The sequence below is a fragment of the Dipteris shenzhenensis genome, chromosome 25 (genome assembly GCF_047967505.1).
Source record: "Dipteris shenzhenensis isolate YYH24624 ecotype China chromosome 25, Dip_SZ_1.0, whole genome shotgun sequence".
NCBI lineage: Eukaryota > Viridiplantae > Streptophyta > Polypodiopsida > Gleicheniales > Dipteridaceae > Dipteris > Dipteris shenzhenensis.
Window position 1 is genome coordinate 12,404,710 of NC_141620.1, and position 27,392 is coordinate 12,432,101.

General features: G+C 44.5%; 1 protein-coding gene across 1 annotated transcript in view; it reads right to left on the bottom strand.

Annotated features, from left to right (window-relative positions):
• Window positions 1-27,392, bottom strand: part of LOC147885465 (calcium-transporting ATPase 10, plasma membrane-type-like) — a 550,097-nt gene that overhangs the window by 178,318 nt on the left and 344,387 nt on the right. The window lies entirely within an intron of this gene.

The window sequence follows — 27,392 nt, forward strand, 5'->3', positions numbered from 1 at the left end:
TCCTCCTCTCCACTATCTAAGAGATCTTCTTCACAAGAGAGGCATTTATGCCACCAAGTCGGGGTAAGGTTTTCCAGCCTACTTCTTCTTGTGATGAGGATTATTAATTGGAATATATAGAGCATAGGCGGTGTTCCTCATTGCTGCCAAAGACTAATTATTTGTAATCATCTTCTTCTGGGTGTCACCAAGGGTCTTATTGATGTTTTCTTTATTTAGGAACACAAGCTGGATGTTAAATACTATGCAAAGTCAAGTAAACTACTTTCTGGTCACACTTTTTGATCTCTTTCCTTGGGCACTAGGAGAGGAGCTTGCATTTTTAGTTTTAAAATATATTCTCCCCCTTGTGTTTGGACATGGCATCATAACTACCTCAATAAAATCATGGATTTTACTTCTTATTGGTGGATGTAAGGTTGGTCTTCTCAACCTCATGTCCTCAATAATAGAATAAAATGTGTAATTTTCTTTAAAAAACTTCTTTCTTGGGTCCTAATTGCAGATTCATTCATTATTGGAGGTGACTTCAATATGGTGGAGTCATTTTCACACAAAAAGGAGGGAAGATAAGGCGACAATGTTGGAGAAATCATAGTCAAAGAGTGTGTTCTAGTGTGTGTTGGAATATGAAGCCAAAGTGAGTAAAAAATGAGTGTACTAGTGGTTTTATAGTCTAGTGTGTCCTAGACATGCCACGTGTCATATTGGGAGATATCCCATAGACATTGTGACTTTCTAGAGTCTAGTGGCACACTATATATTGTTGTACTTGTCTATTATCCAATATATCAATCAACATCAAGCTATTAATACATTGTGAGTGTTTTGGTTATTGCCTTGCACTTGTACTTTCCTTCCTTTCCATTTTGCCTTTCATTATGCTTTCCATATTTCCATTCCATTCCTAGCTAGCTACCACGTCTCTTCATATGGTATCAGAGTCTTCCTTCCTAGCCCTTCCCTTTGTCCTTGCTTCTCCATGAGGTAGAGGGTGGCCAGAAAGAGAAGCTGCCCTCTCTTCTCTTGGAGGAGCTCCCCTTCCCTACTCCTCTCCATTGAAGGCTTCATCAACATTGGGATTCTCCTCCAACGTTGTTTTCTCCAACTTGAGCTTCTTCCACCTCTCTTCCCTTTTCTTGGTGAGATCTTCTCCTTCCTTTAGCTACAAAGACGTGCTGGAGTGTTTCTGTTTCTGTTGCTCTCTCTGTGACTTGCAGACGATGTGACGCTTCTATCTGAATCTGAAAGCAGAATCACGATGATGGGTTTTTTTGTGCAACTAGTATCTTTTTGTATCTGTAAATCACATATAAGAGCACTCATGTATAAGAGAAAGTAGCACTGATAGGGACACATGTAGATAGTATGGATAGGATAGAAGATAGTAGCTAGCGAATATCATGACATTGGCCCTCTCTATTGAGAATATTTTTGTATTGGATTTATATTTTTCGGAAATAACTACGCGCTTGTATGGAGAACTTTGATTGCAGGAGATGATGACAAGGACTTTGCGACCAAATTGATGATTGGATGACCCATGGAGCATGGATGAGGGCTTTGGATCTTGCACTGGCACATGGAATGGATGATGGAGGGAGTGGTCACTAAGGCACTGAAGAAGAACTTTGCAACCAAATTGATGATTGGATGACCCATGGAGCATGGATGAGGGCTTTGGATCTTGCACTGGCACATGGAATGGATGATGGAGGGAGTGGTCACTAAGGCACTGAAGAAGGACTAGCGCTTTCCTAAAAGACTGTAGGTAAGGAGCGCTTTGCACAACCACAGACCGAAAGAGTGGGCCACAAGGAAAGAAAATTAAAGGGATGGCTCTCAACAATGGAGATAAAGGGAGCCAATCAATGAACAAAGATTTGCATGGAAAAGTAGAGGACCATTAAGAAGGGTGGAAAAGTGAGATAAAAGGTAGAGCTCTCATTGGTGGGGATACAAGGAGCCAGGATTTGCATGGAAAAGGAAGGATGTGGATTAGTGGAACTACTCGTTGGGATCTCTATAAGAGGGGTGGAGGGACCAGTTCACAGTTATCTTCATGCTGCTCAGTTCAGTTCACGGTGGAAGCTGCCTATCTTGTTCTGTCAGTATGGAGGGTTGTTGAAACAGTGTGGAAGGAGCTGCTCATCTAACATGCAGCTTGTTCAGTTATCGTGAGCTCATTAGAGCTGGTTCGACTCAGTACGTTGATTGATAATGTTCGCACAACAGAATATTATTTGTTTCAGTTCGTAGGGGGAGTTGCTTAGCTTAGAGAGATCTGGAGCAGGTCACGAACTTTCCTGAGGAGAGGAGAGAGCAGCTGATCTTTTAACAGCTCCACATGATTTTAACAGACCGAATGTAGAAGGAGGCAGGTCGAAATCAATTATCCAATAAGCTTGAAGCTTGAAGATACAAGGCTACCTGCTTGCTATGAAAAACAGTTCATGAAGGTTGCTAAGCAGTATACATGGATATTTTATGCTGAATCTCTAGAAGGGAGACAGATTTTATTCATTAACCACATGGGTGCACTCTTTAATAGATGTTACACAGAGGCGGTTCATCCTTGATTGTCTTGGTGACGGCGGGGCTGGCCAATTGGTTTTCTCATGCATATATTGGTGGTTGAGCACACATTACTTGGAGTTTTTCTTGAGTAAGATATAGGTGTGGATGAACAAAGACTCAACTATCAAATAAGTATTTGAGGCAAGGTCCAAGGTTCGATCTGAGTTCCAGGGCATCCAGCTCATCATTGGCACGCAAGGTTCTATCTGATCCTACAGGGGGTTCTATCTATGCGATCCTACAGGGGGTTCTATCTATCTAATCCTACAGGGGGTTCTATCTACAAGTTTCCTCTCGATGTGTTTGCAAACGTGACTGTTCATCTAGCTATAAAGGCATTTCAGTGTAGCTCTGCCAGTCTCATCAACGACTTTGTGTCTTCAGAAAAGTTGTAGAGAACCTTGAGTACTACAATTTTCGTTTTACATTGCAATCCGAGATTTCTATGAAAAGATATATCTCCTACAAAAGTGATGAAAATTATTCCTGCACGCGGATTTTGTTCTTGAGTTCACGGGACAATAGTTTCCAGCCTACTCTCATTATCTTGATCTCCACCTCCATCCTTTTTTGCTCCAGTTGGTGCCCACGAAGCTAAGTTATAGCTGCCCATGCAGCTTCTCTTGCTGCCCGCATAGCTATCCTCTCTGCCCGCCATCTCGCTGCCCATGCTGATGCTGCTTCTAGCTGCCCACGTAGCTGCTCCTGCTACTCACACTTCTCCTATTGCCCATGAAGCTCCATCTTCTCGCCATTTGAGCTACCACATTGCACACCTCATATGCCTTCTATAACAATGTGTACATCCACCTTCTATAACGGTGTGTAGACTCCACACTAATTTGCAGCAAGAAGATAAAGTAAAATGATCTTGATGTGAGGTACGGTTACTTCCCGGCCTCTCCAATTACCTCTCTGATTGCCGATGGTGCTAGGCTTGCACATTAAGTGACTCTACTAGTTCTTGTGGCACCTCTGGCCTCTACATCAATTTTTAGGTGACTCTCCATCTTCTATCTTGAGAGTCATGCCAGCCATGACCGCTCCATGTAGCTACCCCATGGACTTCAGCAACACATATTACACATATTTTGGGGCATCCATGCCTAGTGCTTCATTGACACCGTCATTGACTCGCACGGATGTGCACACATGTGCAGTGGCTACTTGGAGGACATCTCTTACTCCTAAGAGATCTATTTTTATTATTCCTATAGCTTGATGTATTTTGGGGTCCTCTGCCTTGGGTAGTCCCCCTAAAATGATATGTATTGAGTGTTTGGTTGTCATTGAGTCTAAAGGTCCTCTACCTTGGATAGTTCTCCTAAAAAGATGTATTGGTTTTCCTATTTTTCTGTGTGGCTTCCTAACATGTCCTGTTATGAAGCCAAGGGGGGATGTACTATGGGAGCCATGTATTGGCTTTGATAGGTTTAGAGGGGGGCGTATTATGGGAGCAATGTCTTGGCTTTGATAGGTCTCGTTATCAAGCCTCTGGCCAAGATCTAGGATGGTGGTGTATTCCTAGACCTATGAGCTGGTCATGTAGCCATGCTATAACGTGAGCCTCAGAGCATGTTGAGTCTCAAGCCATGAGAGTGCTTGGATCAAAACCTCTGAACACGCTCAGACTTTAGCCTCTGAGTTACATATGGTGCATAGTTTGATGACGTCATGTTCTGTTCTTGGTTCCATTGCAATAGTCCCTCACCTTAGACTGTCATTGTCATGTTCAATTCTTGGTTCCATTTCAGTAGTCTCTCACCTTGCCTTCATGGGGACGTGTTGGAATATGAAACCAAAGTGAGTCAAAAATGAGTGTATTAGTGGTTTTATAGTCTAGTGAGTCCTAGATATGCCACGTGCCATATTGGGAGATATCCCATAGACATTGTGACTTTCTAGAGTCTAGTGGCACACTGTATATTGTTGTACTTGTCTATTATCTAATATATCAGTCAACATCAAGCTATCAATACATTGTGAGTATTTTGGTTATTGCCTTGCACTTGGACTTTCCTTCCTTTCCATTTTGCCTTTCATTATGCTTTCCATATTTCCATTCCGTTCCTAGCTAGCTACCATGTCTCTTCAGTGTGTACTAGAAAGTAGTTTTATTAGTCTTTGTGTGAGAGAGTGCCATGTGGCATCTTGGGAGTTATTTCATATACATATGGTACTTGAGTGTGTGTGTCCACTCTATACCATTTCGTTTCATTTCCAATTCAAGTTATGCTTCCTTCCTTTTAGCTCCCTTGTCTCCTTTCCTCCTTCTTCTAGTTTCTTCATGTGATATGTGAAGTCTACCTCCTACATGAACCTGATAGACAAGGGTAACGTCATGTGCATCCCGCAAGGCTATAACCTACAGAGTAATACCTATCCTCGTAAAAGCCCCCAACCAGGGGGACTTTGAAATAGGCAAATGGTCTGTATCCATCCACTCCACCGGTATGGCTACATCTATCTGCTACATCCTCGCTGCACTTCCTCTGAGATGACTAACTGAACGAACTCTCTGATCCTTTGGAAGCATAATGAAAGCTTTCCAAGCACCCACCATGGATGCAGGGTCCAACTCCCATCTAGACCACTGCATGTAGTGTGACATGCCCAGTGATTTGCCATGCTTATCTAGTATGCAATCATTCCACATGACGGACTACCTGTAAATTTCTTCACGAGAGGAGGATGGAACTCTCCTAAGAGTACTTCTGAAGCTGTCCCAAGCTTCTGTCCCAAGCTTTCAGAATGGCAGCCATGAGAGGGAAGGTAGGAGATCTGAGATGGGCTGACTTAAAGATCCATCCAGGGCTGTCCATCCAATCTCCTCCCTCAGAGGGTGTGTATGTCTTTATATTGCGTAAGAAAAAATCCTTCCATGGCGCCTATGACCACCATCTTGCAGAACAAGGCTCTACATTGCAAGTCTGAATCAATAATATTGAGACCCCCTTCCTCAATGGGTAGAATAAGAGTCTCCCAAGCCACACTGGCTATCACATCTGAAGTGCCGTGTCTAATCCACTCCACAAAAAATTCCTAGTAGGTATCTTGAGTTGAGTGATATTGCTTGTAGATCGACACTAACAAGAGCAAACAAACCAAGTTGTAGCCAACAGTACTTGGTTTACAACCACCACTCTGGATGCAAGGTCAAGTCTGGCCGAACTCCAAAATAGGAGATTCCTCCTGATGCTCTCCAACACGGGAGCGAACTGATGTGCTGGAGAAATGCCCACCCCAACCTGGCATCCAAGATACACACCCCTCTGAATCTAAGTAAAGCCAATATCAGCACCCCAATCTAGAGTGTTCTCATCACTAATCTAGAAACCATTGGATTTGTTCCAGTTACTATGAGCCCCTGCTGCAATGCAAAACCAAATCCAAGGCTGTCCAAAAAGAAGTGAGTGTCTGTGGAGTGGCATTCAAAAATATAGCTGTGTCATCTACCAGCTCACTATCCAGCAACTCCTCTTTCTATCTCAACGGAAGTCTCAGCCCAAAAATATCAGCTTGAGCTTTAATATAAAGGCTCATAGCTTCAGCCACAAATAAGAATAGAAAGGGGGCTAGAGGACATCCCTATCAGACTGATCTGAAAATCTGAAACTTGTCTCCCCTGACTCCACCAATGAGTACCTGGCTATGGGCTGACGTGTAAAGAGCAGAAACCCCTCTAATTCACAAATCTGAAAATGCAAAGCGAGGAAGGGTTCCCTCTAGAAAACCCCAATCTACTCTGTCATATGCTTTTTCGGAGTCCAGGAGTGGGATTGCCAGTCTATGGGCCCACTCAAAAGCCTCCCAAAATGAGAATATGTTATCAAAAATGCTTTTGCCATGGACAAAGCCTGTCTACGTGTCATGTATAAGATTTGGCAGGATGGGCTGCAATCGCAAGCTGATGGCTTTCGTCAAGATCTTATACAAAGTGCCTAGTAAGGTGATCGGTCTCCACTGAGACACTAAATTTCTGCTAGGAGGTGGCTTTGGGTGTTACAGCAGTGCGCAGCCTCATTACACGATCAGAAATGCCAGGAGATTCTAGCTTAGTTGTAGAGGTTGGAGGCCCTCTAGAGCTCCTCATTGGGATACTTTTCAGATTTCTGCAGAGATGCATAAAAACTTTTGGAGGAGACTTTGGAAATCCCTTAGGAATAGGAAAATCACGTGATTCATTTGGCTTACTATTCATGGAGGGATTGCAGTGAACTTGTGGAGATCTAGGTTTGGGGCTGACCCTACATGTCCTCGATGCCACTCAGCGGTTGAGTGAGTGCAACACTGCCTTTGGGAGTGTACTTAGACGAGGACGATTTGGAAGGGTGTTGCTAGGATACTTTGCATTTTTCATAGAGCACCCTTCTTCATGACCTGGGGATCAGTTGCATCGTTGTCACTGGTCTATAGGCTTTCTTCGAGGGGCATGACATGGACACAGTTTTCTTTGTTCGACGACACCTTGTGAAGTCATGCTCCCTCCGGTGTTCCGTTTACTCGATTTAGAGCTCCCCACACTTTTGTAGACACATCTTGGGAGATTTTGGCTAGTATTACAGCATGGAATATTTGGAGAGCTAGATGTACAAAGGTTTTGGAGGACTCCCAGGTTCACCCTTCTCAGACTATGGCCAGTATCTGGGCAGATACTATACACACTTTGATGGCCATTTGGACGAACATACAGGGAACCTCCAGGACTGCTACTGCTAGGAGGGTTGCTTTTCTCAGAGTCTGGCAAGGGTCTCCCTTCTTCTCTGACTCTCCTTCAAGGATGAGGTGTCATTTTCAGCCGCCACCTGGTATTTTTGTTTTTTCATTCTGAGCTGTTTTTTCTCATGCTTCACATGATGTACTCCCGCACTTGAGCTTGCGCTACGGTTTTTATTCATACTTAATGAAGTACTTTTCTTGCCGAAAAAAAAAAGAGATAAGGCCAACCACCCTATAAAGTGGGACTTGTACTTGCGTTTCAAAAATACAATCTACCTTGTGCCTATTGTCTCCATCGTGTGATTGTCTCGTGTCTCTCTCCCTTTCACCCTGATTCCAATATGTGCTATCAGAGCAAAAACTGACGAATAGCTTCATGGTAGCACAACTTCAAGATGAAATAGCGACATAGATCTATACATAGACTGTGCAGGCTGATAGGCAGAACAACGTGGAGGACAGCCATGGCAGACAACTATGATAGGGATGACTAGCGGCGTAGGTGCTCAACATAAAAGGGAAGAAGTTGGTGCAACTGAGTCTTTATATCTCCATGATCAACTCATATTCGAACTTGTTGGAATATGAAGCCAAAGTGAGTCTAAAATGAGTGATCTAGGTGAGCTAGGTGGTGTTTTATAGTCTAGTGAGTCCTAGACGTGCCACGTGTCATATTGGGAGATATCCCATAGACATTGTGACTTTCCAGAGTCTAGTGTCATACTATATAGTGTTGTACTTGTCTATTGTCTATTACATCAGTCAACATCAAGCTCTTTGGTATCATGTGAGTACTTGTCCATTGCTTTCATTTTCGTTCCATTTCATTTCCATTATGCTTGTTATCTTTCCTTTCCATTCCTAGTGTTAGCTTGCTTCTCTCCCTACCACTATGATCTTTCATGTGGTATCCGAGTCATGTTCCTTGCCCTGCTCTCTCTTTCCCTTCCAAGAGGTTGAGGTGAGGGAGGCCAATGAAGCTACTCTACCTCCTCCTCCTTGGAAGGCTGCCCTCGTCTCTCCTTCCTTGATCCCTCTTCTAGAAGTAGAATCATGGCTTTGTGTCTTCAGCAAAGTTGTAGAGGACTTTGAGTACTACAAATTTTGTTTTTACATCATTGCAATCCGAGTTTTTTGTGAAAAGTTACAGCCTTGCAAGAAGTGACGAAATTTGTTTCTACGCGCGAATTTTATTCTGTAGCTCAATGATTTGACAGCCCAAGCATGATGCAGCCAGGTCAACGTGGAGCTGTCCATCCTTTTCATTGTTGACCTCTTCTCTAGCCCTCCATTTGCTCCTTCTGTCCGACATTCTCTTGGAGCTGTTGCCCGCAAGTTGGTGCCCATATTCTACCCGTCATTCTCTTGGAGCTGCTGTCCTACTTCTGTGTGCCACGAAGAAGTTCTAGACTTGCCCGTACCCGAGGTGAATCTCCACTTTCTACTATTGCATTGGAAGTGAAGATGCTTCCAGCATGATGTAAGTACTCCGACACTACTTCGACACACTACACTATAGTGACTTCTCTGATTGCTGCATTGCTTCGAGCTTGATGTGAGTCCCGGTTACACCTTGACTTCTTCGATCACCTTTCCGAGTGCTCGTGTTGCCCGTGGTACACATTGGTTGGCTCCTCAAAGTGCTCATGACACCTCCGGCCTCTACTTCGACATTGGTGACTCTCCCTTAGCCATTTTGAGAGTCACTATGTGAGTGCTCCATTTAGCTAACCCATGGACTTCACCGACACTTTTCTTGGGACATTCCTAGCTAGCGCTTCATTGACGTCGTCATCGACTCGCAGGGAAGTGCACACATGTGCATTAGCTACTTGGAGGACATCTCTTACTTTGAAGAGATCTATTTTTATTAATCCTACAACTTGATGTGGGGGTCCTCTGCCCTGGGTAGTCCCCCTAAAATGATATGTATTGAGTGTTTTGTTTTCATTGAGTCTAAAGGTTCTCCGCTTTGGATAGTCCTCCTAAAAAAGATGTATTGGTTTTCCTATTTTGGTGTGTGGCTTCCTAACATGTCCTGTTATGAAGCCAAGGGGGGATGTACTGTGGGAGCCATGTATTGGTTTTGATAGGTCTCGTTATTAGGCCTGGCTGGTGTTTAAGGATGTTGGTGTATTCCAAGACCTATGAGCTGGTCATGTAGCCAAGCTATAACGTGAGCCTCTGAGCATGTTGATTCTCAAGCCATGAGAGTGCTTGGATCAACCTCTGAACACGCTTAGACTTTAGCCTCTAAGTTACATAGGATGCATAGTTTGATCACCATCATTGTCATGTTTTGTTCTTGGTTTCATTCCAATATTCTCTCACGTTAGACCATCATTGTCATGTTTTGTTCTTGGTTCCATTCCAATAGTCTCTTACCTTGCCTTCATGGGGGGGTGTTGGAATATGAAGCCAAAGTGAGTAAAAAATGAGTGTACTTGGTAGTTTAGGTGGTGTTTTATAGTCTAGTGAGTCCTAGACATGCCACGTGTCATATTGGGAGATATCCCATAGACATTGTGACTTTCTAGAGTCTAGTGTCACACTATATAGTATTATACTTGTCTATTGTCTATTACATCAGTCAACATCAAGCTCTTTGGTATCATGTGAGTACTTGTCCATTGCTTTCATTTTCTTTCCATTATGATTGTTATCTTTCTTTCCATTCCTAGTGTTAGCTTGCTTCTCTCCCTACTACTATGATCTTTCAAAACTCGCAACATCAGAAATGGTGACGGTTGAAGTATGGTTTCGTTAAATTCTCGGTGTAATGCCTTTCTATTGGTATCACCACATTTGCAGTAGTTCAAAGCTATGGCTGAGAACCAAACCAATTCTAGAATTGAAACACTCGAGTCAGATAGAGGGAGAAAGTACATGTCACATGCATTCTAGGGATTTTTGAAGCAACATGGGATTAAACATCACTTGACATGCCCTTACACGCCACAACATAATCCAATCTCTCATAGGAAGAATTGTACTCTCATGGAAATGACGTGGCATTGAATTTAGGCAGACCCATGATGGGATTTTTATGTCATAGACAAAGTATTCAAAGGGGTTGTTGCATAACTTTAAAATGAAGAATTGTAAGCCTGTGGCTACTCCATTGGAAAAAGGATTCAAGCTGAGTAAGCATGACGCTGCTGAAAAGTTTGATGGCACTTTGTATAGGCAGTTGGTTGGCATTTTGATATATCTATGCTCCACACGGCCTGATATTGCGTACGCCACAGGGCTTTTGAGCCAGTTCATGCATTGTCCCACGATCACACATTGAAATGCAGCAAAGAGGGTTCTCAGATATGTCCATGGTACTCTCTCTGTTGGCTTGCATTATGCTTCAGATTGTGATCTAATGCTGAGTGATTTCACCAACTCAGATTGGTCAGGGGACATTGACGACAGACGTCTACTACTGGCTATTGCTTCTCATTGGGTTCAGCCTGTATCTCATGGCTCAGTAAGAAGCAAGAGCGACTCTCTCTTTCCTCCAGTGAAGCAGAGTACAAAGCTGCAAATTCAGCCACTATAGAGTTAATGTGGTGCTTTTGCATGACTTGCATCATGCACAAGATGGCGAAGCAAACTCTATTTTTTGTGATAGCCAGAGTTGCATTGCCTTAGCCAACAATCCTGTCTTTCATGCTCGCATGAAACACATTGAAAATCATTATCATTATGTATGGGATTATATTTTTGATGGCTTCATTGATCTCATCTATTGTCCATCTGAGGACAATGTGGTGGATATCTTCTATCAACAGATCTTTTCTTACGACATCGACATGGCTTAGGGATCAGAGACATTCTCACAATGTCAAGGGGGGTTGTGATGTGATTCACAATGACATTGTTTTCATGTACTCCCATAGGTTGCATATCCATCTGGATGAATTTGTGGAACCATGGTACTTTAGGTACTGCAGGGTACACTTGAGATGTTTCCAAGGTACTTTCAGCCATATCTTTGAGGGGGGATTTGTAAGAGATTACAAAGATATGGTGTTGTAGGCATAAAGTCAACCCTATGGTTGACCAATAGTACTTGGGTACTATGTATACCAAGTACTTGTATTGTTTCATTTGAACATTTCTATTGGAGCTTTCTTGTGTGTGCACTCTTGCTCACTTGTGTTCACAACCTGTCTCCACTTTGTTCCTCTTGCAAGAGATCACCATCGTAACCTAAAATATTTAGAGCAGATTGCATGGATTAGCCTCTCCAATTTTTGAGGATTTTTTTTCTTTTTTTTAATTTTTCCTTGAACAGAATTGAGGCCTCTCTCATGTAAAATTTGGGGCTTTCCGGAAATATGTGTAGTTTGTTCATTGATTTGTATAAATAATGTGGGGGTTTTGCTACACTAAGCAAAATTTCTCAGGTTTAAGGCCATCTACCAAATATTGGTGACTCCCAATCTAGCATTTTGAGAGTCATGGGCTGATTGCCTCATGCAGCTGCTCCTATGGACTTCACGACTGATTCTTCGAGGACATTCGTGCCAAATGCTTCACTGACGTTTAGATTCTAGAGGTGCATACACCTGTATGTAGCAACTGTGCGGAGGACATCTCTCATTTCGAGAGATCTATATTTTTAATTCCTTTCTTTACTTTGTGCGAATGGGTACTTTGCCTGGGTTGTTCCCCAAAATGAATGTAATTGAGTCTTGTTGAGTGTAATAAAGGACTCTGCCTTGAGTAGTCCCTCTAAAATGGATGTTTGTGTAAAGAATAAGGGAGAGAGATAGGAGACTCAAGTTCAGCTTTCTTCACAACACACAAAAGAGAGAGGACACAAGGTTGGAGGGTGAAGCTTTTCTTCACTTTTGCACACAACAACAATACAATAGAAGAGGGAAATACCCTATATGTCAAACCCTAGAATACGTGGTTCATATGTGAACCCAAACCAAAAACATACGTGGTAGTCTAACTACACCACGAGTACAACTAACATAGGCGGTGACATAAATGATAGTCATCCAGGAGATATATCGGGGGTAGAGCTTGATATCTCAACACTCCCCCTCAAACTCAAATCCATCTCACGTACACCAAGCAAGCTCCTAAATCTGCGAAGCTTCTCGGTACCCAATGCCTTCGTAAAAATATCAGCCACCTGCTCCTCAGTGCTGACATAGACAAGATCAATCTCACCAGCTAGAACCTTCTCTCTCACAAAGTGATAATGCACCTCAATGTGCTTCCTTCTAGCATGATAAACTGGGTTATTAGCAAGCATGATGCTGCTAATGTTGTCACAATGAATGACAACTGCTGCATGAACTGACTGTCCCATATCTGCAAGTAGCTTCCGTAACCAAGCTACCTCACATGCAGCCATTGCTGCACCCCTGTACTCAGCCTCTGTGCTCGACAAGGCAACTGTTGGCTGCTTCTTGCTGCTCCAACTGATGGCACCACTCCCAAGGGAAAACATAAAACCACTAGCAGATCTCCTGTCTGAGACACTACCAGCCCAGTCAGCATCTGTGTATCCATGTACCTGTAATGCACACCCAGCTTTATAAAACAGTCCATAATGCAATGTGGACTTCACATACCGCAGTATGCGCCTAGCCGCATCCAAATGTGGCTTCCTCGGTGCCTGCATAAACTGACTCACCAGCCCCACAGCATAGCTCAAATCTGGTCTGGTTATAGTCATGTAAATCAAGCTACCTACTATGCGCCTGTACATAGTAATATCTTCAAGAAGCTCACCTATCTCTGCACTGAGCTTCACATTCTGCTCCAATGGAACAGAGATAGGCTTACAGCCTGTCATCCCATATTTGGACAGCATGTCCAAACCGTATTGCCTTTGCAACAGCCATATCCCACTAATAACCTCAATGCCCAAGAAGTAACGCAGCTCTCCCAAATCCTTCATCTCAAATTTCTGCTTCAACAGCAGCTTCACTTCATTAATGTCTGCATCACTATCACCTGTAATAATCAAGTCATCAACATAGATGACTATAAGCACAATCCCTCTGTTTGTCCTTTTCACATAAAGTGAAAAATCTGAATTGGAAATCTGAAATCCAATAGTGACAAGATATTGCCCTATCTTGTCTGACCATGCCCTCGGCGCCTGTTTTAAGCCATACAAGGCTTTGCGCAACCTGCATACAAAATCGGGGTGTGAATTATCCTCATAACCTTCTAGCTGCATCATATAAACCTCTTCCTGCAAATCACCATGCAAGAAGGCATTTTTCACATCCATCTGATGCAAAGACCATCCCTTTGCAGCAGCCATAGCAATTACTGCTCTCATGGTTGCCATCCTTGCAACTGGGCTGAAAGTTTCCTCATAGTCAATTCCATATGTCTGCGCAAAACCTTTGGCAACCAATCTTGCCTTGTACCTGCTAACAGACCCATCGGCATTGTGCTTTACTTTGTAAACCCACTTGCAGCCAATAGCCTTCTTACCATGAGGCAAAGGCATCAAATCCCAAGTGTGGTTTGCATCCAAGGCAGCCATCTCTTCATCCATAGCTGCTTCCCAATTTTTATGCCCTGCTGCATCCTCAAAACATGTGGGCTCTGGCTCCTCTAGAACCTTGACCATATAAGCATAGTGATGTGCTGTATACCCATCATATCTCAGCCTATCAACTGGATACTTAATACGAGTGGACCTCCGTACAACTGGATCAGTTGCAGGAGTCTTTAAATCATGCCTGCTTTTCCTTGCACCAGGTGTAACAACAGAAGGAATCCCAAGTTCCTCATCAAGACTCATTTCAGAGCCACTTGACTCTCCATCAACATGAGAGCTACCAGCAGACACATCAAACACTGGAGCATGGTCCACTTTTTCTTTTCCCTTATGTGATACCTGCACAACACTATCAGGACTGCCATGTGACGATTCACTAGATCTCAATCTCCCTGTCCATGCATTAGATCCACTAGTAGAGGACTCTCTGGGTCCACTCAAGGCTTCAGATTGCTGCTCTGCATTTATTGCAGCATTCCCATTTCCTGCATCTGCATCTCCTACCATAACAGTTGGTGCATACCAGCTGCTCATTTCATAAAAAACAACATCTCTGCTCACTTGCATTTTGCGGGTGGAAGGGTTATAACAGCGATACCCTTTCTGGTGCAGAGCATATCCAATAAAGATGCATTTTTCTGCCTTTGGATCCAGCTTTGTTCTCTTCTCATCAGGAACATGAACATAAGCTATGCAACCAAATACCTTCAAGTGAGAAATATCTGGTTTTTGGCCTGTATACATTTCTTCAGGCGTCATGCCATGGACAGCTGCAGTGGGGGTTCTATTCATAATATAAACAGCAGTTGCTACTGCTTCAGCCCAAAAATAATCAGGCATGTTTTTCTCATTTAGGATCGCCCGTCCTACTTCTGCAATATGCCTGTTCTTCCTTTCTGCAACCCCATTTTGCTGAGGGGTAGACCTGCATGAGTACTTCCTTTGAATTCCCTGTTCTTTCAGATATTCACAAAATTCTTCTGAAAAGTACTCTCCCCCTCCATCAGATCTTAGCACTTTAATATGCACACCTTTCTCTTTTTCAACCATGGCCTTAAAAGCCTTGAAATGGCTGAACACTTCACTTTTGTGCTTCATAAAATAAATCCACACCTTCCTAGTGTAGTCATCAATAAACGTCACATAATAATGGCATCCACCAATAGAAGCAGCTTTGGTTGTCCAAACATCTGAATGGATCACTTCCAAAGGTCTTCTACTCACCTTAGCATTTTTGGGACGACCGGATGGCAAACATTTCGTCCAGCTGCACCTCGAGCCGGAGGCTCTACATAATACTTCAATTGATTGGAGTAGGCAGGCAACACTATCTTGGTCCTCTTGCGAGAATGAAATTGTGTCATTAGTGAACAGTTAGTTACACAGCTGACTGCCAGACAAGAGGGTATTTCTCACCTTTCTCTTTTTCAACCATGGCCTTAAAAGCCTTGAAATGGCTGAACACTTCACTTTTGTGCTTCATAAAATAAATCCACACCTTCCTAGTGTAGTCATCAATAAACGTCACATAATAATGGCATCCACCAATAGAAGCAGCTTTGGTTGTCCAAACATCTGAATGGATCACTTCCAAAGGTCTTCTACTCACCTTAGCATTTTTGGGACGACCGGATGGCAAACATTTCGTCCAGCTGCACCTCGAGCCGGAGGCTCTACATAATACTTCAATTGATTGGAGTAGGCAGGCAACACTATCTTGGTCCTCTTGCGAGAATGAAATTGTGTCATTAGTGAACAGTTAGTTACACAGCTGACTGCCAGACAAGAGGGTGTTTCTCTTAATTAGCCCCTCGTGGACTCTGGTCTTGATCATAGAGATAAGAGGAACTGTGCACCCTTGTCGGACGGATCTCTTGAACTCAAACTAGTCCATAACACCTCCATTCACACACAGAACTGTGCCCAAATGCATGTCTGGCCTGCTTACCCATTTGGCATGCTTCACATACCTTTTGCATTCCCTCAACTCTGAATTTAGGCAAACCTGCAACAATGTTTTTCGTTTGCATAGATTTCAGCCTTTGTATATTCACGTGCCCAATGCGCTTGTGCCATATCTCAATATCTGCAATGACACCTCTCCCATGCGCAAACATAGCAGCTTTCACCTCAGGCATATCAACATCCAAGGTGAACATTCTGCCATTTTTGTTGCCTTTCGCAACCAAGCGGCACTTATTTTTCAAGTCCTCAACAAAGCATCCATCAGGGTTAAATCTAACCTGCAGACCTTGCTCAACCATCTGGCCAACTGAAACCAGGTTCTTAGTGATTTTTGGAACATGAAGTACATCTGCCAAGTACTTCGTTTTGCCATCCTGCATAGCCAATGGCACTTTACCAACCTGCGTAATTGGGTGCGCAGTATCATCACCTGTTTCAACATAACCTGGCTTATCCAAATTTCTAACATCATGAAACCACTCACCATGACTGGTCATGTGGTTAGAGGCACCTGAATCAACATACCAAACATCATTGCAAGCTGCAGCATCTCCTGACATGGAGTTAACCATATGCTGCATCACAAAAAGGTGCTCATTTCTGTCGTCACCATGCCCACTTGATGATGCATAGTTGCTTTGCTGCAACTTCCCACTTTTGATGTCATTCTGCTTTTTATAGCATGTATTCTCCTTGTGTCCAGGCTTTCCACAATAATAGCATTCTGTGCTGCTATTTACTTGCTGGTTCCTTTGCCATGAACCACGGCCTCTTTGGCTCCCCCTGCCTCTAGAACTACCACGTCCTCCTCCATAGGACTAGTTTTCCTGTTGTTGCTGTTGGTTCTGATTTCCTGCACGGCCACCAAAACGGCCTCTTCCTCTACCCCTGCCTCTACCTGTCTTCGAGTAGAAAGCAGTCTCTTGAGAAGTTGAGGTGGCTGAACCACCATTCCTTTGCTCTTCACTCAGCAAGAGAGCAATAAGTTCCTGAAAATCAGGAAATGTTTCACGGACTCCAATGGATGTCCGAAACTGTGCATAATCTTTCCCAAGACCATTCAAGGTCACAGACACTAAGTCCTCATCATCAACAGGTGCTCCAATGGAGGCAAGAGAATCTGCAAGGCCTTTCATCTTCAAGGAATACTCATTTATATTCAGATTTTTCCTTTGCACACATTGTGCAACTCCTGCTTTAGCTGCATCTTTCGTGCTTTGGTATTTGTGCTATACAGCTTCACCAATGTATCCCATGCCTCCTTAGGCGTCTCTACATCCTGTATATGCACAATCATAGAATCTGAAATGCTAACAGACAGCCAATACAGGCATTTTCTGGCTTTTTCATGCCATTCTTTAAAGGCCTTCAATTCAGCAGGAGTGGGAGCAGCACCCAAAACTGGTTCTGCAGTTTCACCACTGATGTAATCCCAAACTCCCTTTCCCATAAGGAAGTTTGTCATCCTGAACTTCCATGCTTGGAAGTTGTTCTTGTCAAGCTTCTCACTGACAATGGTAGACAGATTCTCAGACATTTTACAAATCACGAATTGCAACAGCAACCTGTAAACACAGCAAATGCCTCACAAGGGCAAATAGCAAAACTTCTGCAAAAAACCTCACAGGGGCAAATCTGCAACACTGACGAAAGTGATATTTCACCACACAGTCACTTCCTAGTGACGATTTTGCATCAACAGGCAATAGGCATGAATCTGCAACTCCCAATATCTCTGTACACAGGCATACGATGCAATTTCTGTGGCACCTTTCCAGCGACTAGCCGCGCAGTGGTCGCACAGCGAAAAACAGGGCCTTTTTCTGAGTGCCTGCGAAGAACTTGCGCCTTCAAAACGGGCCCCGAAACGGCCTCAAATAAAAAACGAGCGCATATACTGCGCTCTCGTCACACCGTGAAGGGCCTCTCAATCTGAAACAGTGCACTCCTGCACTTCTGGCTATGCTACCTGCAGAGATTTGCTCCCAAACTCGAAATAGGAAAGCAACACTGGTCCTCTTACCAGGACACCACAAACTTGGCTTGCTTTCTTGAGCTCCTTACCACGAACAAGGCTCTGATACCATGTAAAGAATAAGGGAGAGAGATAGGAGACTCAAGTTCAGCTTTCTTCACAACACACAAAAGAGAGAGGACACAAGGTTGGAGGGTGAAGCTTTTCTTCACTTTTGCACACAACAACAATACAATAGAAGAGGGAAATACCCTATATGTCAAACCCTAGAATACGTGGTTCATATGTGAACCCAAACCAAAAACATACGTGGTAGTCTAACTACACCACGAGTACAACTAACATAGGCGGTGACATAAATGATAGTCATCCAGGAGATATATCGGGGGTAGAGCTTGATATCTCAACAGTTTGAAGAGTTAATAAAGGTCCACTGTCTTGGATAGTCCTCCTAAAATGACGTATTTCTTTTATATTTATGGTGTGTGGCTCCATGTTCCTGGTTAGTCCTTGGAGTCAAGAGGGGGATGTACTATGGGAGCCATGTATTGGCATTGATAGGATCTAGTTATTAGGCTTGGCACGTGAGTTCCAGGATGTTGGTGCATTGGTTTTCTAGACCACTGAGTTGGTCATGCATCCATGCTGAGACATGAGCCTTTGAGTCATGTTTTGGACGTAAAGCCATGTGAGTGCTCAGTCCAACCTCCTGAACCATGCTCAGACTTCAGCCTCTCAGTTAGCATGGGAGCCATGTCTAGTTCAGGCATTGTACAGAGTGGTAGATACTGTCATTGTCATGTTCTGTCCTTGCTGCCATTTTAGTAGTCACTCACCTTTCCTCCATGGGAGGGTGTTAGGAAATGGAGTCAAAATGAGACAGTTTTGTGTGTTCTAGAGTGAGTTCTAGTCTAGTGTGTCCCATAGTTGTATGGGTGTGAATGTATCTAGTAGGTGAGAAATTGGTGCCACCTCCTAGTGTTTGGTGTGTGACAAGATAATACCAGCCAGCTTATAAAGTGGCACATGTACTTGCCTTTCAAAACAGCAATCTATCTTGCGCCTATTGTCTCCATCATGTCTCATGCCTATCAAAACAACAATCTATCTTGTGCCTATTCCCTCATGTCTCTCTCCCTTTCAACTTCAACAACCTGAAATTTGGGAAGGACAAGCAGAGAGAAGCCTCGTTCACGAAGATGCAAACGGTTAGAGAGGCGCACGTGGGAGTAGTTCATCTTTGTGTTTTAGAGACAGGGGAGTTCACCAAGATCCCCGGCAGGCTCCATTTCTCCTTTCGTCAGAGCAGATATGCCGGCTTGTTTGGCGCACTGATAGATTCTATGTTGGGGATTGGGCTTTGCTTCAAGGGGGTTCTACTGGCATCCTAGCAAGTTCGATGATGTATCACTCCGTGATAGTGCTTCACTCAGAGCCACACTGCCAAAGAGCCTTCCCCAAAAAGGGGTTTGTATTTCAGATGCACTACTTCAGGAAGAGGAGGTGCTCTAGGCAGTAGCTTTGATTTGGTAGCACCCCAACCAGCTAATATTGGTCTTCATGTTGCCAAGGCAATCCTTCGGCATATCGACGCGTTGCAGTCCCCAGCCATGCGACGGACACTTACACTATAGGAGCGCGAGCGTGCCTTGAGACAAGACCTCGCTTCCATAGAGAGACTAGATTGGTGTTTTCCAGTAGTTGTTGGTGGCCTTGTAAGACATTACAAAGATATGGTGTTGTAGGCATAAAGTCAACCCTATGGTTGACCGATAGTACTTGGATACTATGTATACCAAAGCACTTGTATTGTTTCATTTGAACATTTTTATTGCAGCTTTCTTGTGTGTGCACTCTTGCTCACTTGTGTTCACAACCTGTCTCCACTTTGTTTCTGCATCGTCGCCTACCCTCTCCTTCCCCATCAGCCCTCTCTATCCTCTTCGCTCAGCTCCCCTCCTCTCCGTCCTCTCTGCTCAGCTCCCCTCCGCTTCTCCTCTCCGTCCCTCCCCCTCTGTCCTACCCTCTCCTTTTCTCCTCCTTCCTACGCCCGCTTCAAGGCGTCCTGGGTAGTAGTTTCACGGACGGAGCTTCAATAGTGTTGGAATCAGCCTTTTTACTTCGATTGGCAAATGGATCCCCATTCAGCCAATCTTCCTCCACTTCCACCGGTCGCGAGAACCGTCATTTTCTCAGAAGACAAGAGTTGCAGCAGCTCAAGAAAGATGTGGAATTAGAGGGCTCCACATCACTTTTCGCCTACATCTTTGGGGTCATATCCTTCCAGATCACAGGCTAGAGACTAGATGTTGGCGGCGTTACCAGGAGATCTCCCCCACACCTCAGGGATATTCGACTTCTGGGACATGGATTCTGCCAAGTGATTTTCGACTCCCACGAGTCCACAGCCCTTGTTCTCAAAGCTAATCCCTTGGCTTTGGGTTCGAGGAGGATTTTTCTTTTGCCCTACACCTTGGGCTTTGATCCGCCGGTCGATGAGGACAGTCAAGTCACATCACTGCTCATCAGGTTTCTTGGTCTTCCTCGAGTTTACCATCGACTTCTTGCTACTATCGGAGCCACTTTCGGAGTGGTCACTGAGATTCCCCCCTTTCCTGGCATGCCTTCTTCCTCGATAGAGATAGTCAGAGCGGATGGGGTGCCTTGAGTTAGGGTCATTGTCTCTGACCCTAACATCTCAGATGACCACATCATGATTCAACGTCCAGATGGCTCTCTTTCGACAGAGAATAGAGATTGCAGGTAGACAGGATCAGTGCAGGATTTGCAGGACCCTTGGGCACTTTGCTAGAGATTGCCCAAGGAAGAGAAAAAGACCCAAGAGCTCTTCTGGTGTGGCTCCTTCACGTACTATCCCATGTGCACCTCCCCTATGGCCTATACCACGCACTCCAGGACATCCAGGAGGAGTAGGGCGCCCTACTTTGCACACCCTAGGACCATCAGGGGCAGCAGGGTGCCCAAAACCTGCAGCCCTCCCAGTACCGCATTGGAGAGCGGTCAGAGTGGCTCCTTTACCTCTAGAGGAGACCCTTGATTCGGTTCAGACAGATGCCATCCAGACTCTAGAGGGGGATACTGTTGTAGCCCTAGATACTACAATTCCACATCAAGAGGGGACTTCAGATGCACCAGTCCCAGTCATTTTCATTTCTGATCACGAGGGGGCTACCGATGTTTCTCCCCCTCAGACTGTTCATGCCACAACTGAGGGAGTGTTTGCACAGATGAGGACTACAGATCCTTCTTCAACCCAACCAGAGGCTTCCTCATCTCCCAGCTCCAGATCTACTGATAGAGGCCTGGCAGGTCCTTCTCCTCCTTCCTTCACGAGTGCAGGTCTTCTTTGCACTGCTCGGCCAGACTTGCTTCTTAGGAACTCTTTTGCGACACTGGCTGATTCGGCGACTTTCATGGATGAGGAGGAGTTTTTGCCCTCCACCTTAGTGGTCCCGGTCATTGGGATTCCTTTTGACAGGGCCTCCCCCTCAGCAGGTGTAGGGATCCTTTCACCTGTTGAGTTACCTGTCCTCAGCAGGAGTGTTTTGACCCAGGGAAATCTGGTCTCCTCTACTAGGTCGGGTAAGCCTTTCCATCCAGCATCCTCCTATCCATGAGGATAGTTAGCTGGAATGTACAAGGCCTAGGCGGAGTTCCATACCGTCGCCGTATGCAGCTGATCCGAAATCAGCTTCATCCAGATGTCACTGGAGGTACTATTGATATCCTTTTTATCCAAGAACACAAGTTGGATGCCAGTGATTGCTCTAAGTCTGGCAAACTGCTTTGTGGTCATACTTTTTGGTCGCTTGCCTTGGGCACCAGGGGGGGCACTTCTATTTCTGTTTCGCAGTCGGTTCTCCCCTTGGTTGTTGGACACGGAGTCATTATTCCCTCTAGAGCTCAATGGATTATTCTCTTAATTGGAGGGTGTAAGGTTGGTTTCCTTAACCTGTATGCCTCCAACATTAGAGGGGAACGTGTCATTATGTGGAAGGATCTGCTCTCCTAGGCCCCCATTGCGGATTCATGGGTGATTGGAGGTGACTTTAACATGGTAGAGTTACCGTCAGACAAAAGCGGGTAGAGAAGGAGGACTTCACTCTTTGGAGAGAGCAGCTTGGGATGCCTTCCTTTTTCACTAGTGTGGCAAAGATACTTGGTTTGACGATGCCTTTCTTATTCAGCCACAGTCCCTCCTGTTCTCTTGGTCGAACAGGAGGCAGCAGATGCCTATTCATGCACGCATTTACAGATTCTATGTAGATGATTGGGCACTTGACAGAGTTGGATCGGTATGCATTGCTGCTGGGATTTCCACTTCATGCCACTTTCTTGTTGTGCTGGCTATCTCAGAGCCTCACTTGAGAGGCCGATCTGCAAGCATCAGGATTCCGGATGCCTTGTACACAGAGGAGGACCTTACAGAGGCAACCCTGCAGATATGGGTTTCTCATGTCTAGGGTGGGCAGCCATTGCCATCACAGGTAGCTGCTGCCCTTTCTGGTATTAGTGACTTCTACCTCTCAGTTGCTCGTACTAGGAGATGAGATATTCTCATACGTGAGATTGGTGTTCGCCAGCAGCTGGCAGCTTTGCAGAGGGAAGAGCAGAAACGGCCTTCAGATGCTTGGATTCAGGAGCACCTTGCTACAGTAAGGGCTCATTAGCAGGTATTGCTTGATCAGAGAGCAGAGGATGCCTCATGCATGGGAGTCCTTCTGGATTCAGATGGGTGGCATAGTCAATAAACAATTTTTCTCTACTCTTGGCCCTAGACATTGTAGAGAGAGTATATCCCAACTTATTGACTCACACGGGGTTTTACAGACAGATCTTGATGATGTCTTGCGCATAGCTTCAGATTTTTATGCCGCCATTCTTACTGTTGATCTTGAGACACCGGATAGAGAGGATGCTAGACAGGTTATTTGGCAGAGCATCCCTTTGTTGGTCAAACTGGATATGCATGTTTTGCTTGATGCACCTTTCACAAACACAGAGTTCAGGACTGCACTTTCAACCCTTCACAAGGGCAAGTGCCCAGGTTCGGATGGCCTTAGCCCCTCTTTTTTCATTGCATTCTGGGATATGATTGGAGACTACATTACTTCAGCCCTGCAGGGTATTCGGGACTCTGGTGATATGCCCAGGTTGCTTATAGAAAGTCTCATCCACCTTATCCCAAAAGGAGGTTGCAGAAATCTAGTGTCCCAGTGGAGGCCTATCACACTTCTAGGGACTTGTTACAAAATTTTGGCCAAGGCAATCAGCCTCCGATTGCAGCCCCTTCTCCCAGATCTTATTCATGACACTCAGACGGTATTTTTGCATGGCAAAAGCATTTTTTATAACATTTTCTCTTTCTGGGAAGCCTCATAGTGGGCCATGCAGAGCGGCCAGAATCTAGCCATTCTACTTTTGGATTTTGAGAAAGCTTATGACATAGTAGATTGGGGTTTTTTGGAGGGCACCCTTCTACGTTTTGGCTTTATTGATGCTTGGATCAAAGGTGTTTCCTCCTTGTACAGATCATAGTTACAATGAAACACGTTTCATTGAATTTGAAACGTTTCGAAACGTGCAGCACGTTTCGAAACGTTTCATGTTCAATGAAACGTGGCTAGCGTGCTGTAGGTTTAGATAAAAATTTGTAGAGGCGAAATCTTCCGTACGGCGACGTGAATGTGCAGGTGACAGCCCTGCTCTTCGATTACCTGCAAATCCAAGCCCACGAGCCTCGACTAGGCCATCCCTTGCGCACAACTGTCAACAACTAGCCATGCAGGGTCTAGGGGCTTTTTGACGACACCTGCAAGTTGCGCCGCTAGCTATCTCCAAGCGTTGGCATAATCACGGACTGCAAGGCTCAAGCGCCCTGGCCCCTATGCAATACGTGCACACTACAAGCTAGCAAGCAAGTACCACGGTCCACGTGTAGCAATCGATTGAATTATCTACTCCAACACCAATTGAACGACAAACAGGAGCGCCCAAGTGCATCGTGGATGCAAGTTCGTTAGCTGTACATGCATGACGATAGTAGGCTGTAGCCCCTTTTGTTCGTGGATTCACTAGCCCCTTTGGTTTGTATACATCTCACTGGCCTTTTGTTCGTTGGCAGAATTTCTACGTGCTCCTTCTTGCCATGTGTCGTTGCATTGGAGCCTGGCAAGTAGATTGTTGCATGCATGATGCTGCTAATTGCCAGCTAGCTAGCTATTAGCTAGCTGCTGTGAGCATTGGAAGCAATTGGCTGGTCATGTTCATTAGTATATGTAATACGTATTACTTACTACTACATTCACGATTCACAATACAAAATTTATTGTAATTTGTCTTGCAAGCTTGAAGCAACAGATAATCAAAGGGATTATTGGTTGTCTCGCAAGTCAAAGACTCGCAGTGTCAGAGGGCTATATATGTCCATGCCAATCTACGACTTATTCGACGAATGAAGACCATTGAAGGTCCACAGGAGGTGGATCCTGATAAGATACGTGTGCAAGTCCCTGAGGATGAAATGCTTCATCCTATGCATGAGGATGATGATGCATATGCATTCATTGCTGAGGAGCGGGCATCATTGGCACGTGCCACATGATCTTAGGCAGGCAGACGAGCAGGGAGAACAGAACCAACTTTAATAGCAGCTGCTCCAGAAGAACAGGAGACGTCCTCATCATCAGAAGAGGATTCATCCACTTCTGCAGATTTTGATAGTGATGATGGGGAGGAGGAGGAGGAGGGGGCTGATGGCCAGGGAGAAGATGCCCAAGCACCTACAGATCTTGATTCTTGCTGATTAACTTTCTACTTTCTTTCAAATTTCAGTAGAGTTTGAACTTTAGTTTTGTTTGAAATTTAAAGTTGATGCCTTCACTCTTGACTCTTTGAGTTATGTAATCTAGGTTCTAGTCTATAGACTAGCAGACTATTTATAAGAGTGAAACTGAGAACTTGATTTATGTCCAGACTCCATGGTTGTGATTCCTGAACTTGTGAAAACTGAAATATGATAAAGTTTAAGGCTTGAGCTTGTAAATTGTAATCTGAAATCTGATTTTTTGCGACCTATCTAGATTCTAGTATCTACTCAACTGAAATCTAATTTCTAAAATTTAAAGGCTTAATTGAGCTTTGTAATCTACACTCTATTCTAATTTCTAGCATTGGCCATTATAGGCTTGTTGATAAAGTTGAAGGCTTGATTGAGCTTTCTAATCTGGAGTCTATAATCTATTCTACCATTGGCCATTATAGGCCTTCTGTCAAGTCTTTTTCTATGTTTTTAGCTAGTTTTGCACAGTTTTGGCATACCAAATGCATGCATGCATAAAATTTATATTTTTAAGACCAAAAAAATACAATTTGGTTTTTTGAAACTTCACCTAATTTTTTGAAACGTTTTGAAACGTTTCAAAACGTTTCACGTTTCAACGTTCTGAAACGTTTCATTGAACTATGGTACAGATCAGCCCACAACCAAATACTTATTGGTGGGGTAAAGGGTGAGAGATTTCAGATTTCCAGATCAGTCCGTTAGGGATGCCCCCTTGCTCCTTTCCTTTTTTTTTTCGTGGCCAAAGCTATGAGTATCTATGTTAGATCTCAAGCTGACATTTTTTGGGTTGAGACTTCCCATTAGAAGGGAAGAGGAGTTACTTGACAGTGAGTTGGCAGATGACACAACAGTTTACTTGGATGCCACTCCATAGACGCTCACTTCTTTCAGGACAGCATTGGTTTTATTTTGCTTGGCAGCGGGGGCGCAAATAAATTGGCATAAATCCAATGGTTTTTGGATCAGTAATGAGGACACTCCAGTTTGGGGGCTTGACATAGGATTCACTTGGGTTCAGAGGGGTGTGCCTGTCAGGTATTTGGGCTGCCAGGTCGGCTAGGATATTTCTTCCACATAGCAGTTTGCTCCCGTGTTGGAGAGCATCAGGAGGAAGCTCCTTTTTTAGAGCTCAGCTAAGCTGGATCTTGCCTACCATGCACAAAGCTTGTCTGAGTATCATGGATGAGATCTGGAAGAAAGGGCTGAAGTCGGATGCTGATCGCCTTGGCAAGGATTTTGTAAAGAGTGCTCAAAAGAGTGATGGGTCTCCAATGGGATACAAACTTCATGTTGCCACCTTTCTTGGGATAAGGTGAATGAGTCCCTCAGTCAGTGAGTCACGCATCTCGCCCGAGTCCCAAATGCCCTACAGGGCTGAAGTAATATGATCACCTATCATATCCCAAAAGGCTATAAAAAAAGAGGGAGTAAGAGCATCGGAACCAAGGCTCTTGCCCTTATGAAGGGCAGAAAGAGCAGTCTTGAACTCTATGTTGATAAAGCGTGCATCAAGTCAGCATAACATCTCTGGGGTGACCAACACAGGTAAACTCTACCAAACTTCATCTCTAGCCACCTCTCTAGCCTGTGAGTTCGGATCTACGGAAAGGAGGTATAAAAATCTGTCGCTAAGTGCATGACGGGGGACTGCAAAACGCCGTCAGAGTCAATAAGCTGCCTGACACTCTCTCTACTATGTCTAGGGCCAAGTGTAGAGAAAAAGTGTTTACTGACTCTCCCTCCCATATGTATCCAAAAGGACTCGCGTGCATGGAAGGCATACTCTGCTCTTTGATCAAGCAAGGTTTGCAAGTGAGCCCTTGCCGCAACAAGGCTCTCCTGTATCCAAGCATATGAAGGTCATTTCTTCTCTTTCCTCTGAAGGGCTGCTAACTGCCGGTGGATACTGATCTCTTGCCCGAGTACATCACCACGCCGAGCACTAGAACCTGAGTGATAGAAGTCGCTGATACTGTCAAGTACTGTGGCCACACGTGAAGGACCGGCCACCCCCCCTGCATATGGGAAACCCAAATCTCCAACACTGCCTCTGTGAGAGTCTCATCCGTGTATAAGGCGTCTAGAATTATGATACTGTGAGACCGTCCTCTCAGATGAGGCTCTGAGATGGACAAAATTACCAGAAAATGCTCTGAAGTGGAAACACTAGGTGCAATGCAAATTGTCCCCCCTCTATCAAGATCCCAATCACCCACATAGAATCTGTCAATCCGAGCATGGATAGGCATCTGCACCCTATGGTTCAACCATGAAAACAAAAGTGACTGAGACTGAACAAGAAATGCATCATCTGACCAAACATCTCTGCCACTAAACCTGAACAAGAAGGCATCCCAGGCTGCTCTCTCAAGGGAGTGGATACCACCTTCTCTACCCCCTTTCTTATCCGAAGGTGCCTCAACCATGTTGAAGTCACCTCCAATAATCCATGAATCCGCAATGTCAGCCCATGAGAGCAACTCTTTCCAAAATAAAACACGGTCCCCTCTGTTGTTCAGAGCATAAAGGTTGAGGAAACCAACCTTACGTCCGTCAATCAGAAGTAAAACCCACTGGGCCCTGGAGGGGGTTATGGTACCATGTCCAATGACTAGAGGGAGAATAGAGTCTGAAACTGAAATGCATGTACCTCCTCTGGTTCCCAAGGTAGGAAGCCAAAAAGTCCGACCTGAGAGCAGCTTACATGACTTGGAGCAATCTCTGATATCCAGTTTGTGTTCCTGAAGAAAAAGAATGTCTAG